The 13712-nt window shown below is 44.2% G+C and overlaps 1 pseudogene; it reads left to right on the top strand.

The window, feature by feature from the left end:
- Positions 1-13712, top strand: part of LOC139372287 (trifunctional purine biosynthetic protein adenosine-3-like) — a 126201-nt pseudogene that overhangs the window by 31336 nt on the left and 81153 nt on the right.

The following is a 13712-nucleotide window of genomic DNA, read 5'->3' as shown; positions in this document are numbered from 1 at the left end:
TTAGTGGTATTCATCTTTGTCATTTTACTGAGTTTTGTTTGTGGGAAGGGGCTGAGCCGGTGGTGATCAGGAACCTGATCCCTGTGTAGTAAACCTGGGGCCCATGCAGAACGGAGCGTCTCAAGGGGATAGCAGCGGCAACGCCCCCCACAAGAGGGCCAGGGTGGGCGTCCTCATCTCAGGCATAGGTTAGAGTGTTGTGTATGGTGTGTTTGTCACTGTATCTGAAATGTAAAACCCTGACAAGGGTCAACAGATATGTATACAATTTTCTTATTACAAGCAAACGTCATGTTCAAGCAATGCGTGCGCATGCTCTCAACAAATCCCTGTAGCAGAATTGGCTATATACTGATGTTGGCACCAGGGTTGCCAGGTTAAGCAAGCATTTCTAGCCCCAGGAAATACCATGGTGACCGCGGGACAGTTTAGAAGTAGCCCAAAAACTCGCAACCCGTGTCCAATACATTTTCACAAAGTAGTCTAATGGCAACCCTGCTTGTGATCTTGACAAACTTCGCTGTGAGTGATGAACATAAAAACACAAGACTGATGGCTATAGCTATGCTCAAGTACAGTGCCTTCAGAAAGTATTCACTCTCCTTGACATTTTCTACATTTTGTTGTTACCGCCTGAATTTAAAATGGATTCAATTAATATTTTGTCATTGGCTACACACAATAATACCTCATGTCAGTGTAATTTGAGATGGATTTATCCATCTCAAATGAATAAAAAATGAAAAGCTGAAATGTTTTGAGTAAAGTGATCAACCCCTTTTCTAATGGCAAGCCTGAATAAGCAATAGTGTTTAACCTGCTTTTTAAAAATGAACAACTTCTCAATAACCCACATACAGCGCATTCAAAGTAACCTCTTACTTCTACCCCCTCCTTTTTCGAAAATTCTGTTAAAAATCGCGCAACTTTTCCTGCTACTCATGCCAGGAATATAGTATATGCATATGATTAGTATGTGTGGATAGAAAACACTCTGAAGTTTATAAAACTGGTTAAATCACGGCTGTGACTATAACAGATCGTGTGTTTCATTGAAAAACGCAAGAAAAACTGCTCTCTGAAAGCTAAAAATAATTTCCATAAGTCACTTCCACCAGTTGTTAAAAGAGAACAGAATTTAATATTGACCTGCCTGCAATTCATACAAATTCCGCACGATGGCGCCTTTGTCCTCATTTTCAATTGAATTAATTGTTGGAAAATCCATCTATCTGACCTCCATTTTCCCAGTCTTCACCCGGATGTAGTTGATGAAGATATTAGAAGCCATTGTTTTGCAAGTGAAGACCTATTGAAAAGACATCGCCCTGTAATCATTTTGATAGATTATAAACGTTTACTAATACCTAAAGTTGGATTACAAAAGGATTTCGAAGTGTTTTGTGAAAGTTTATCGTCGACTTTTTTAATTTAAAAAAATTACGCAGCGTTTAAAAACGATGATTTTTTCTGAATGACACAGCTTCCATACAAAGCTATTTTGGGTATATATGGACCGATTTAAACGAAAAAAAGACCCAATAGTGATGTTTATGGGGCATATAGGAGTGCCAAGAAAGAAGCTCGTCAAAGGTAATGAATGTTTTATATTTTATTTCTGCGTTTTGGGTAGCGCCGGCTACCGCAAAATCTGTTGTTTACGTGTCGTGCTGGCATTTTGGGGGGTGCATGCTATCAGATAATAGCTTCTCATGCTTTCGCCGAAAAGCATTTTAAAAATCTGACTTGCTGGCTAGGTTCACAACGAGTGTAGCTTTAATTCAATACCCTGCTTGTGAATTTTGATCAAAGATTGAGTTGTAACGAGTACATTTAGCATTTAGCGTAGCGCATTTGCATTTCCAGGGGCATACTTGAGACGTCTGCGTCTCAAGTATGGTCAAGAAGTAAGACCCCTTGACTTTTTCCACATTTTGTTACGTTACAGCCTTATTCTAACATGGATTACATCGTTTTCCCCCTCAATCTACACACACTACCCCATAATGACAAAGCAAAAACTAGTTTTTAGATATGCTTGCTACTAAGAAAAAACTGAAATTACATTTACATAACTATTCAGACCCTTTACTCAGTTCAGCAATTACAGCCTCGAGTCTTCTTGGGTATGACATTACAAGCTCTGTATTTGGGGACATTTTTCTCTGCAGATCCTCACAAGTGTAACGGTTTTCTGTATGAGAAGGAGAGTCGGACCAAAATGCAGCGTGTAGATTGCAATCCATGTTTTAATGAACAAACGTAAAACACGAATCAATACAAACACTACAAAATAAAGAACGTGATGAACATAACGAAAACCTAAACAGCCTATCTGGTGAAAACACATAGACAGGAACAATCACCCACAAACACACAGTGAAACCCAGGCTACCTAAATATGGTTCCCAATCAGAGACAATGACGAACACCTGCCTCTGATTGAGAACCATATCAGGCCGAACATAGAACTGGACAAACTAGACATGTAACATAGAATGCCCACTCAGATCACACCCTGACCAACCAAAACATAGAAATATACAAAGTAAACTATGGTCAGGGTGTGACAGTACCCCCCCCCCCCCCCAAGGTGCGGACTCCGGCCGCAAAACCTGAACCTATAGGGGAGGGTCTGGGTGGGCATCTGTCCGCGGTGGCGGCTCTGGCGCTGGACGTGGACCCCACTCCATAATAGTCTTGGTCCACCTCCTTAGCGTCCCTAGATAGGTGACCCTCCTTAATGACAGCTCGGGACAGAGGGTCAGCTCGAGACAGAAGGACAGCTCGGGACAGAGGTAGCTCGGGACTGATGGGTAGCTCAGCACTGAGAGGAAGCTCAGCACTGAGAGGAAGCTCAGCACTGAGAGGAAGCTCAGGTAGGCAGGTTGGATCCGGCAGATCCTGGCTGGCTGGCGGTTCTGGCAGATCCTGGCTGACTGGCGGATCTGGAAGATCCTGGCTGACTGGCGGATCTGGAAGATCCTGGCTGACTGGCGGATCTGGAAGATCCTGGCTGACTGGCGGATCTGGAAGATCCTGGCTGACTGGCGGATCTGGAAGATCCTGGCTGACTGGCGGATCTGGAAGAGTCTGGTCGACTGGCGGATCTGGAAGAGTCTGGTCGACTGGCGGATCTGGAAGAGTCTGGTCGACTGGCGGATCTGGAAGAGTCTGGTCGACTGGCGGATCTGGAAGAGTCTGGTAGACTGGCGGATCTGGAAGAGTCTGGTAGACTGGCGGATCTGGAAGAGTCTGGTAGACTGGCAGATCTGGAAGAGTCTGGTAGTCTGGTACTGGCAGATCTGGAAGAGTCTGGTAGACTGGCAGATCTGGAAGAGTCTGGTAGACTGGCAGATCTGGAAGAGTCTGGTAGACTGGCAGATCTGGAAGAGTCTGGTAGACTGGCAGATCTGGAAGAGTCTGGTTGTCTGGCAGATCTGGAAGAGTCTGATTGACTGGTAGATCTGGAAGAGTCTGGTTGACTGGCAGCTCTGGCTGCTCCATGCTGACTGGCTGCTCCATGCTGACTGGCAGCTCTGGCTGCTCCATGCTGACTGGCTGCTCCATGCTGACTGGCAGCTCTGGCTGCTCCATGCTGACTGGCTGCTCTGGCTGCTCCATGCAGACTGGCTGCTCCAGCTCTGGCAGCTCTGGCTGCTCCATGCTGACTGGCTGCTCCATGCTGACTGGCAGCTCTGGCTGCTCCATGCTGACTGGCGGCCCTGGCTGCTCCATGCTGACTGGCGGCCCTGGCTGCTCCATGCTGACTGGCGGCCCTGGCTGCTCCATGCTGACTGGCGGCCCTGGCTGCTCCATGCTGACTGGCGGCCCTGGCTGCTCCATGCTGACTGGCGGCTCTGGCTGCTCCATGCTAACTGGCAGCTCTGGCGGCTCCTTGCAGACTGGCAGCTCTGGCGGCTCCTTGCAAACTGGCAGCTTTGGCGGCATCCTGCAGACTGGCAGCTCTGGCGGCTCCTTGCAGACTGGCAGCTCCTTGCAGACTGGCAGCTCCTTGCAGACTGGCAGCTCTATGCAGACTGGCAGGTCTATGCAGACTGGCAGCTCTATGCAGACTGGCAGCTCCTTGCAGACTGGCAGCTCCTTGCAGACTGGCAGCTCCTTGCAGACTGGCAGCTCCTTGCAGACTGGCAGCTCCTTGCAAACTGGCAGCTCCTTGCAAACTGGCAGCTCCTTGCAAACTGGCAGCTCCTTGCAAACTGGCAGCTCCATGCAGACTGGCAGGTTTATGCAGACTGGCAGCTCCTTGTAGACTGGCAGCTCTATGCTGACTGGCAGCTCCATGCAGACTGGCAGCTCCATGCAGACTGGCAGCTCCATGCAGACTGGCAGCTCCTTGCAGACTGGCAGCTCCTTGCAGACTGGCAGCTCCTTGCAGACTGGCAGTTCTGAACAGGCGGAAGACTCCGGCAGCGCTGTAGAGGCGGAAAGCTCTGACAGCGCTAAACAGGCGGGAGACTCCGACAGCGCTGGAGAGGAGGAGGGCTCCGACAGCGCTGGACAGGCGAGGCGCACTGTAGGCCTGATGCGTGGTGCTGGCACTGGTGGTACTGGGCCGAGGACACGCACAGGAAGCCTGGTGCGGGGAGCTGCTACCGGAGGGCTGGGGTGTGGAGGTGGCACAGGATGGGCTAGACCGTGAAGGCGTACTGGAGATCTTGAGAGCAGTGTTGGCACAGAACGTGCAAGGCTAGGGATGTGCACAGGAGGCCTGGTGCGTGAGGCTGCCACCGACTTCACCAGCCGACTAACACGCACCTCAGGACGAGTATGGAGCGCTAACCCAGGTGCCATCAAATCCCCGACACGTTCCGTCGGGCGAATTCCATGCAAAAAGCACCAACACAGCAACTCCCTCATTTCTCTCTCCTCCAATTTCCCCATTAACTCCTTCACAGTCTCTGTTTCGCTCACCTCCAACACCGGCTCTGGTTCTGGTCTCCTCCTTGGCTCCTCACGATAAACAGGGAGAGTTGGCTCAGGTCTGACTCCTGACTCTGCCACACTCTCCCTGAGCCCCCCCCCAAGAAATTTTTGGGGCTGACTCTGGGGCCTCCGTCCGCGGCGCCTTGCTTGCTTCGCAAACTCCATTCTCCTATATCCTTCCGCGCACTGCTCCATCGAATCCCAGTCGGGCTCCGGCACTCTCCCTGGGTCGACCGCCCACCTGTCTATCTCCTCCCAAGAAGTATAGTCCATACTGTACTCCACTTTGGGCTGTTCCTGCCTGTTGACACGCTGCTTGGTCCCTTTGTGGTGGGTGATTCTGTAACGGTTTTCTGTATGAGAAGGAGAGTCGGACCAAAATGCAGCGTGTAGATTGCGATCCATGTTTTAATGAACAAACGTAAAACACGAATCAATACAAACACTACAAAATAAAGAACGTGATGAACATAACGAAAACCTAAACAGCCTATCTGGTGAAAACACATAGACAGGAACAATCACCCACAAACACACAGTGAAACCCAGGCTACCTAAATATGGTTCCCAATCAGAGACAATGACGAACACCTGCCTCTGATTGAGAACCATATCAGGCCGAACATAGAACTGGACAAACTAGACATGTAACATAGAATGCCCACTCAGATCACACCCTGACCAACCAAAACATAGAAATATACAAAGTAAACTATGGTCAGGGTGTGACAACAAGCTAAGTCAGATTGGATGGGGAGCATTGCTGCACAGCTATTTTCAGGTTTCTCCAGAGATGTTCGATCGGGTTCAAGTCTGGGCTCTGGCTGGGCCACCCAAGGACATTTAGAGACGTGTCCCGAAGCCACTCCTGCGTTGTCTTGGCTGTGTGCTTAAGGTTGTTGTCCTGTTGGAAGGTGAACCTTCACCCCAGTCTGAGGTGCTCAGCGCTCTGGAGTCGGTTTTCATCAAGGATCTCTCTGTACTTTGCGCCATTCATCTGTTTGACCAGGCCACAGATACCAACAGAGATGTTTGTATCTTGGGGGATTTTAATATAAATTGAAAGGATCACAATAATTTGAATAGAACAAAATTGATGAGATATGCTAAGAACTGTGGTTTGAAACAAATGGTTAATGGTACTACTAGATCTTCAATTAAGTTGGGTCATCGTTCAGACACATGCATTGATCTGATTTTCTGTAATATACCATTGCAATGCTTAAAAGCCAGATCAATGCCAGTGGGCTGGACAGACCATAATATTGTGACCATAACCATGAACACCAAGGTTCCAAAGAAACCCCCTAGGATTGTGGTCAAAATAAATTTTAAAACATTTAATCATGAGTTATGTCTAAATGATTTAGCTGCTGTACCCTGGGAGCTGATTTATCTAGAGGATGATTTAAATCACGCTACAGAATGTTTTATTGATTTGCTCACTGAGGTAATGGACTATCATGCCCCTATAAGAAAGAGAACAGTTGGTGCCCGTCCATCTCCATGGATTGATGATGAACTGGGTGAAGCTTTTTCTCAAAGAAATATGGCAAAAGTCTTAGCAGCCAAGTCAAAATTAGAAATTGATGAACAGAATTATAGAACATTACGTAATTATGCAGTTAAATTGAATCGAAGGAAAAAAAAGTTATTTTACAACAATGCTTTTACTGATTGTAAAAATGATTCTAAAAAGGTATGGAACACAGTTAAGGGCTTACTTGGTACATCTATCTCATCATGCCCATCTAGTGTGGAGGTTGACGGGAGAATAATAACAAAACCAGTTGATTTTACACTAAAAATTAAATTACTATGCAACAATGTAGACATAAATTCTTCCAAGCAAGCTATTGTCCAATGGCTTGATGATCATATTATGAGCAATAAGATCTGCTCTTTTAGTCTACAAACAGTGTCAGTGGAGGAGGTGTTAAACCTATTGAAGTCATTACCTGATGGTAAATCTACAGGTTATGGTCTTATGGACAATTTTTTGCTTCGCTGTGCTGCTCCCCAGATTGCAGTTCCACTGAGATACATATTTAATTGTTCACTGGAAAAGGGGTTGTTTTGCAAATGTATGGAAGCATGCGAAACTGTGTCCTATTCCGAAAGACTGCAAAGAACCCATTACTCCTGCCAATAGTCGACCAATTAGTCTACTCCCTACACTCAGTAAGATATTGAAGGGTATTGTGAGTAGACAAATGTGGCAGTATATGGAAAAGAATGATCTGATTACAGCCAATCAGCATGCTTATCGCAAAAAACATTCCACTACCACTGCATTGGTTGACATGACTGACCAGTGGCTCAATGCTATGGATAATGGCAGGTTTGTAGGTGTACTATTTTTAGATTTCAGTGCAGCATTTGATTTAGTGGATCATAAAATTATTTTGACAGAATTATGGCTTGGTTTGTGTTCTGACATGCACTGTCAAATGTTGGACCTTTTTTATAGAGACAGGTATGTGTAGATATGGAATTTCAGTGTGTTTGTAGTAATTTTGCTGAAATTTCTAAACCTGTTTTTTGCTTTGTCATTGAGGTATTGTGTGTAGATTGAGGGGGAAGAAATTATTTCATCCATTAAAGAACAAGGCTGTAATGAAACAATTTGGAAAAAGTTAAGGTCTCTGAATACTCTCCCGAAATGCCGAGCAGTGAATTTCAAACACCGATTTAACCACACAGACCAGTGAGGTTTTCCTCGCAAAGAATGGTATCTATTGGTAGATGAAAAAAAACAGATATTGAATATCCCTTTGAGCATGGTGAAGTTATTAATTTCACTTTGGATTGTGTATCAATACGCCAATTCACTATAAAGATAGCGGCGTCCTTTGACGGAGAGGAAGAAAACTGCTCACGGATTTCAGCAAGAGGCCAATGGTGACTTAAAAACGGTTAGAATTTAATGGCTGTGATGGGAGAACTGAGGATGGATCAACATTGTAGTTACTCCACAATACTAACCTAATTGACAAAGTGCAAACAAGGAAGCATGTACAGAATAAAAATATTCCAAAGGCACTAAAGTACTGCAAAAAATGTTGCAAAGAAATACAACTTTTTCTCCTGAATACAAAGTGCTATGTTTGGTCAATCAATTCAACACACGGAGTACCACTCTCCCATATTTTCAAGCATATTGGTACCCATGTTATGGGTATGCTTGTAATTGTTAAGGACTGGGGAGTTTTTCAGGATAAAAAGAAATGGAATGGATCTAAGCACAGGCAAAATCGTAGAGGAAAACCTGGTGGTCTGCTTTCCACCAGACACTGAAAGATAAAATCACCTTTCAGCAGAACAATAACCAAAATCACAAGGCCAAATCTACACTGGCTTGCTTACCAAAGGGTTTCCAACCTTTTTAGAGCATGACAGCTACTTTCAAATCTGTCCTAAGCTACTTTTTTGAGAGGGGTGGTTTAAATGGGCACTTTCTCTCCTCCTCCCCCCTGTAACTCTTCCCTGGGTCCTTGGTGTACAAGACAAAGTAATGCAATGTTTTCCGTCAATATACCTGGTAAAATAATGGTTAATAAACAACTCTAAGGGGGGCCCTATAAAATCCCAGATCCTCCCCACCCCCCCAATTTTTTCTTCTATTTTCCCAAATAATTTTCTCACTTTATTAATCACTCTTAAAATTACAATTGTTCATGGAGAACAACGCAGTTCGATATTCTGAGTCCATGTCGATGCTTAAATAAAAAAAATACAAAAACCTATTTCCCCTTTTTAAATTGCGCATCTGGCCTCTTTTTATTACACATTTAGCAAGTGAGGAATGTGCCAGTTTAGCGACGGTTCTGTGCTGTTCATGTCATGACAGTTTGCAAATAAGATACAAATTATATATTTACTCATGATATACTTCTGCCAGGTAAGCCTACTTTGCAGTTAATTGAGAAGGTTTTGGGGAAAGTATTTCTGTCAACCCACAAGACAGTTATCACGTAAACTTGGAGCACATGGAGCGATAAACAAACACACGAATCCACACAGACCGATGCAAATAATTTGCATATGCTGTGTTTGGCTTTTTAAGCCAATAGTGGCAAACCAGCGGTGGGATAATGTCAATGTTGCGTTCATTAGATAGTAGCTGTGAGCTTGCGCACCGCAAGCTGAGTTGTTTGCGGTGGAACGTGAAAATTGCATCTACTTTAAGAATTGTTTAGCGAGCTACTCCTAGGTGGGCTGCGAGCTACTGGTGGCTCGCGATTGACCTGTTGGGGACCCCTGCTGTAGTCCATTGTTAAAGGGATAGTTCACCCAAATTTCAACAGATGGTCGTTACTGTGAAAGTTGTCTAAGTAGAGCCTATGTGTAGAATTGCAGTTAAGTGGATACTAGTGCCCCATAGCTAATTGCAATTAAGTTTGTAATCTGTATACCAGTGTGCACTGCCTTGTGTGTGTGTGTGTCAGGCACCAACCTGCAGGCACTGATGGAGCAGGCCAAGAGAACGTCCAGTTCAGCAGAAATCGTGGTGGTAATCTCCAACCGGCCGGGGGTCTTGGGCCTCAAAAGAGCCTCTTTGGCCGTCATTCAGACACGGGTGATTGACCATAAGCTGTACGGTAGCCGAGCAGAGTTTGACGGCACCATTGACCGCATGCTGGAGGAATTTGACGTGGAGGTGGTGTGTCTCGCTGGCTTCATGAGGATCCTCACAGGGTCCTTCGTCAGAAAATGGAACGGTAGGACCACCCAGCTTTGTGTGCGCACCAATAGTAGTTTTATGTGTGTTTTACCTGTGATGTCACTGTATCACAGAAACAGTGATTTGTTCCAAAAAAGCATTCCTTAAATTCACTTGCTCTCCCTTGAAGTTACATGGGTTAAGGAATGCTTTTTGAAATCCCTCAGAGCATCGGATTTACCTTTTTTTGATCAAGCTGGACTGGAGCGTGTTTGGGTATGCTTTCATTCTATTAAAAATATGTGTGTGTGAATAATATATTTTATGTGTTGTAGGAAAACTGCTTAACATCCATCCATCCCTGCTGCCCTCCTTCAAGGGGGTGAATGCCCAGAAGCAGGCTCTGCAGGCGGGGGCACGGGTCACCGGCTGCACCGTCCACTTTGTGGCTGTAAGTACTGTCCTCGGAACAGATCCTGCCTCCGCTCACCAATACTAACCATAACCAGATGTTATAAAAATTAGCTCGGATCAGATCTTAAAGCCAAACTTATCCTGTGTTTCCTGGTCCACTGCAGAACATGGTTGAACATTTTTTATTTTTATTTTTTAGTTTATTTTTAGCACATTTAGTTTGTTATCCATAGCTTGAGATCGAAAAGGCTTTATTTAGAAACCCCTCACCCCTAGGGTTAAGCACAAGCTCGGATTTCTCTGATACAGGTTTACATTAGGTGGAATTCTAGCCATATCGCCTACACCTATCCAGTCGTTTCAGATACATTGGGGCAAAAAAGTATTTAGTCAGTCACCAATTGTGCAAGTTCCCCCACTTAAAAAGATGAGAGAGGCCTGTAATTTTCATCATAGGTACACTTCAACTGTGACAGACAAAATGATGAGAAAAAAAATCCAGAAAATCACATTGTAGGATTTTTAATTAATTTATTTGCAAATTCTGATTTTGTCTGTCATAGTTGAAGTGTACCTATGATGAAAATTACAGGCCTCTCATCTTTTTAAGTGGGAGAACTTGCACAATTGGTGGCTGACTAAATTGTTATTCTTAACTGGAATAAAGATGCTTTTTGAGGCAAACACACTCACACAGTTCTGGGTTTTTCATCTACAACAGGAAGCGGTCGCCTGACTAGGAAGGCAGTAGATGTTCTGGTCCAGTTTGGCACCACATACCTATGTGAGTCAGGGTTCTTAACTCTGACATACTTATCAAATAAATAAGTACAGAAACATTTAAGGCTGAGCATGACCTCAGTGTTGCAGGGTCAAAAACAGTCCAGAATAGACCGTACAGATAAAAACAAATGATCAGGCCTACTGTACATCTTACTGTAGAAAGAAAGTCTAGTTTGGAACTATTGCTGTTAAAATACAATAAATACTTTTAATTCTGAACTGGAATAAACTGATTGATCACATTGTTGGGTTTGACATTTTGAACATTGAGATATTGAATAAATTATAGAATCAAAGGAGAAAGTTAAGGGTTCCCTGTAGAAGGACAGATAGCTGTGGAATGTGTTGGGGGACAGGAGCAGAGCACCATGTTGATACAGGAAAGACAGATGGACATCTGTGGATTAGATGGAGGGGTTGAGGCCTGGAGGTGAGGACAGGTCACCTGAAGGGAGTAATAAGGGTTTGGGATTTTGTTACTCTTTTCCTGTTAAACCACAAGAAGGATTGGAGAGAAAGACTGTCTTAAGTGGAATATAAATATCTGGATGGGACAAATGTTGGGTTGTCTGATTACAGCTGTACAGAACTTTTGGGAAGAATTAAACGTGGTTAAAGCATCTCTAGTGTCCGTGGGTTATTTACTCTGAAAAATAAGAACCTCACATCACACAGATATAGACGAGAAAATGACTGTGGGTGTTTTCTGGTCTATATCTGTGTGATGTGATCAATCAGTCTATTCCAATTCAGAATGAAAATAATTTATTGTATTTTAACAGCAACAGTTCCAACCTAGACTTTCTTTCAACAATCATTTCTACAGTAAGATGTACAGTAGGCCTGATCATGTCTTATCTGTACTGTTACTTAGTGCAACCCTATCAAAAAGCCTGTGTATTATGTTATTCATCTGTGTGATCAATATGTTTATTCCAGTTAAGAATTACAATTATTTATTGTATTTTAACAGCAACAGTTCAAACCTAAACAGATATGTAAGTGTTTTAATGGGGGAAAATAAACATGAATATATATTTATATGGATATTTAATTTAATTTGTTTTTGTCTATATTGCAGTTGTTTTAGGCATAAGGACAATGAAATGTACCGATATGTGTATATATAGTTGCATATTTTCCTAAATTTGGGTCCCAGGAAAACACAGAATGTCTAATGTGTAAGAACACCCGTGGTACACTATATAAACTCAGCAAAAAAATAAACATCCTCTCACTGACAACTGTATTTGTATGAACATAAGATTCAACAAGTTCCATAGATGTGACTAACAGAAATGGAATGTGTCCCTGAACAAAGAGGAGGGGGGGTAACAGTATCTGGTGTGGCCACCAGCTGCATTAAGTACTGCAGTGCATCTCCTCATGGACTGCACCACATTTGCCAGTTCTTGCTGTGAGATGTTACACCACTCTGTCACCAAGGCACCTGTAAGAGCCCGGACATTCTGGGGGGAATGGCCCTAGCCCTCATCCTCCGATCCAACAGTTCCCAGGCGTGCTCAATGGGATTGAGATCCGGGCTCTTCATTGGCTATGGCAGAACACTTGACATTCCTGTCATGCAGGAAATCACGCACAGAACGAGCAGTATGGCTGGTGGCATTGTCATGCTGGAGGGTCATGTCAGGATGAGCCCGCAGGAAGGGTACCACATGAGGGAGGGAGGATGTCTTCCCTGTAATGCACAGCGTTGAGATTGCCTGCAATGACAACAAGCTCAGTCCGATGATGCTGTGACACACCGCCCCAGACCATGGCGGACCCTCCACATCCAAATCGATCTTGCCCCAGAGTGCAGGTCTCAGTGTAACGCTCATTCCTTCAACGATAAACGCAAATCTGAGACAAAACCGCGACTCGTCAGTGAAGAGCACTTTTTGCCAGTCCTGTCTGGTCCAGCGACGGTGGGTTTGTGCCCATAGGCAACGTTGTTGCCGGTGATGTCTGGTGAGGACCTGCCTTTACAACAGGCCTACAAGCCCTCAGTCCTGCCTCTCTCGGCCTATTGCGGACAGTCTGAGCACTGATGGAGGGATTGTGCGTTTCTGGTGTAACCTGGGCAGTTGTTGCCATCCTGTACCTGTCCCGCAGGTGTGATGCTAGGATGTACTGATCCTGTGCAGGTGTTATACGTGGTCTGCCAATGCGAGGATGATCAGCTGTCCGTCCTGTCTCCCTGTAGCGCTGTCTTTGGCGTCTCACAGTACGGACATTGCAATTTATTGCCCTGGCCACATCTGCAGTCCTCATGCCTCCTTGCAGCATTCCTAAGGCACGTTCACGCAGATGAGCAGGGACCCTGGGTATCTTTCTTTTGGTGTTTTTGCAGAGTTAGTAGAAAGGCCTCTTTAGTGTCTTAAGTTTTCATAACTGTGACCTTAGTTGTTTGTAAGCTGTTAGTGTCTTAATGACCGTTCCACAGGTGCATGTTCATTAATTGTTTATGGTTCATTGAACAAGCATGTGAAACGGTGTTTTATACCAATTACAATGGAGATCAGTGAAGTTATTCTGATTTTTTTAAGAATTATCAAGTGTTAAGAATCTCAAATATGAAATATTTTGATTTGTTTAAGGAGCCACCATTTTGCCTTGCACTATTTATTTAAAAAAAAAAATTGGAAGTTCAGTTTTTGCTTTGTCATTACGGTGTATTGTGTGTAGATTGAGGGGAAAAACAAATGATCAATTTAGAACTGTAATGGAAAATCAAATCAAATGTATTTGTCACATACACATGGTTAGCCAATGTTAATGCGAGTGTAGCGAAATGCTTGTGCTTCTAGTTCCGACAATGCAGTAATAACCAACGAGTAATCTAACTAACAATTCCAAAACTACTACCTTATACACACAAGTGTAAAGGAATAAAGAATATGTA

The sequence above is a fragment of the Oncorhynchus clarkii genome, chromosome 18 (genome assembly GCF_045791955.1).
Source record: "Oncorhynchus clarkii lewisi isolate Uvic-CL-2024 chromosome 18, UVic_Ocla_1.0, whole genome shotgun sequence".
Taxonomy (NCBI): domain Eukaryota; kingdom Metazoa; phylum Chordata; class Actinopteri; order Salmoniformes; family Salmonidae; genus Oncorhynchus; species Oncorhynchus clarkii.
Note: the sequence above shows the minus strand (reverse complement) of the source record. Positions and strands in the feature narration are given on the sequence as shown.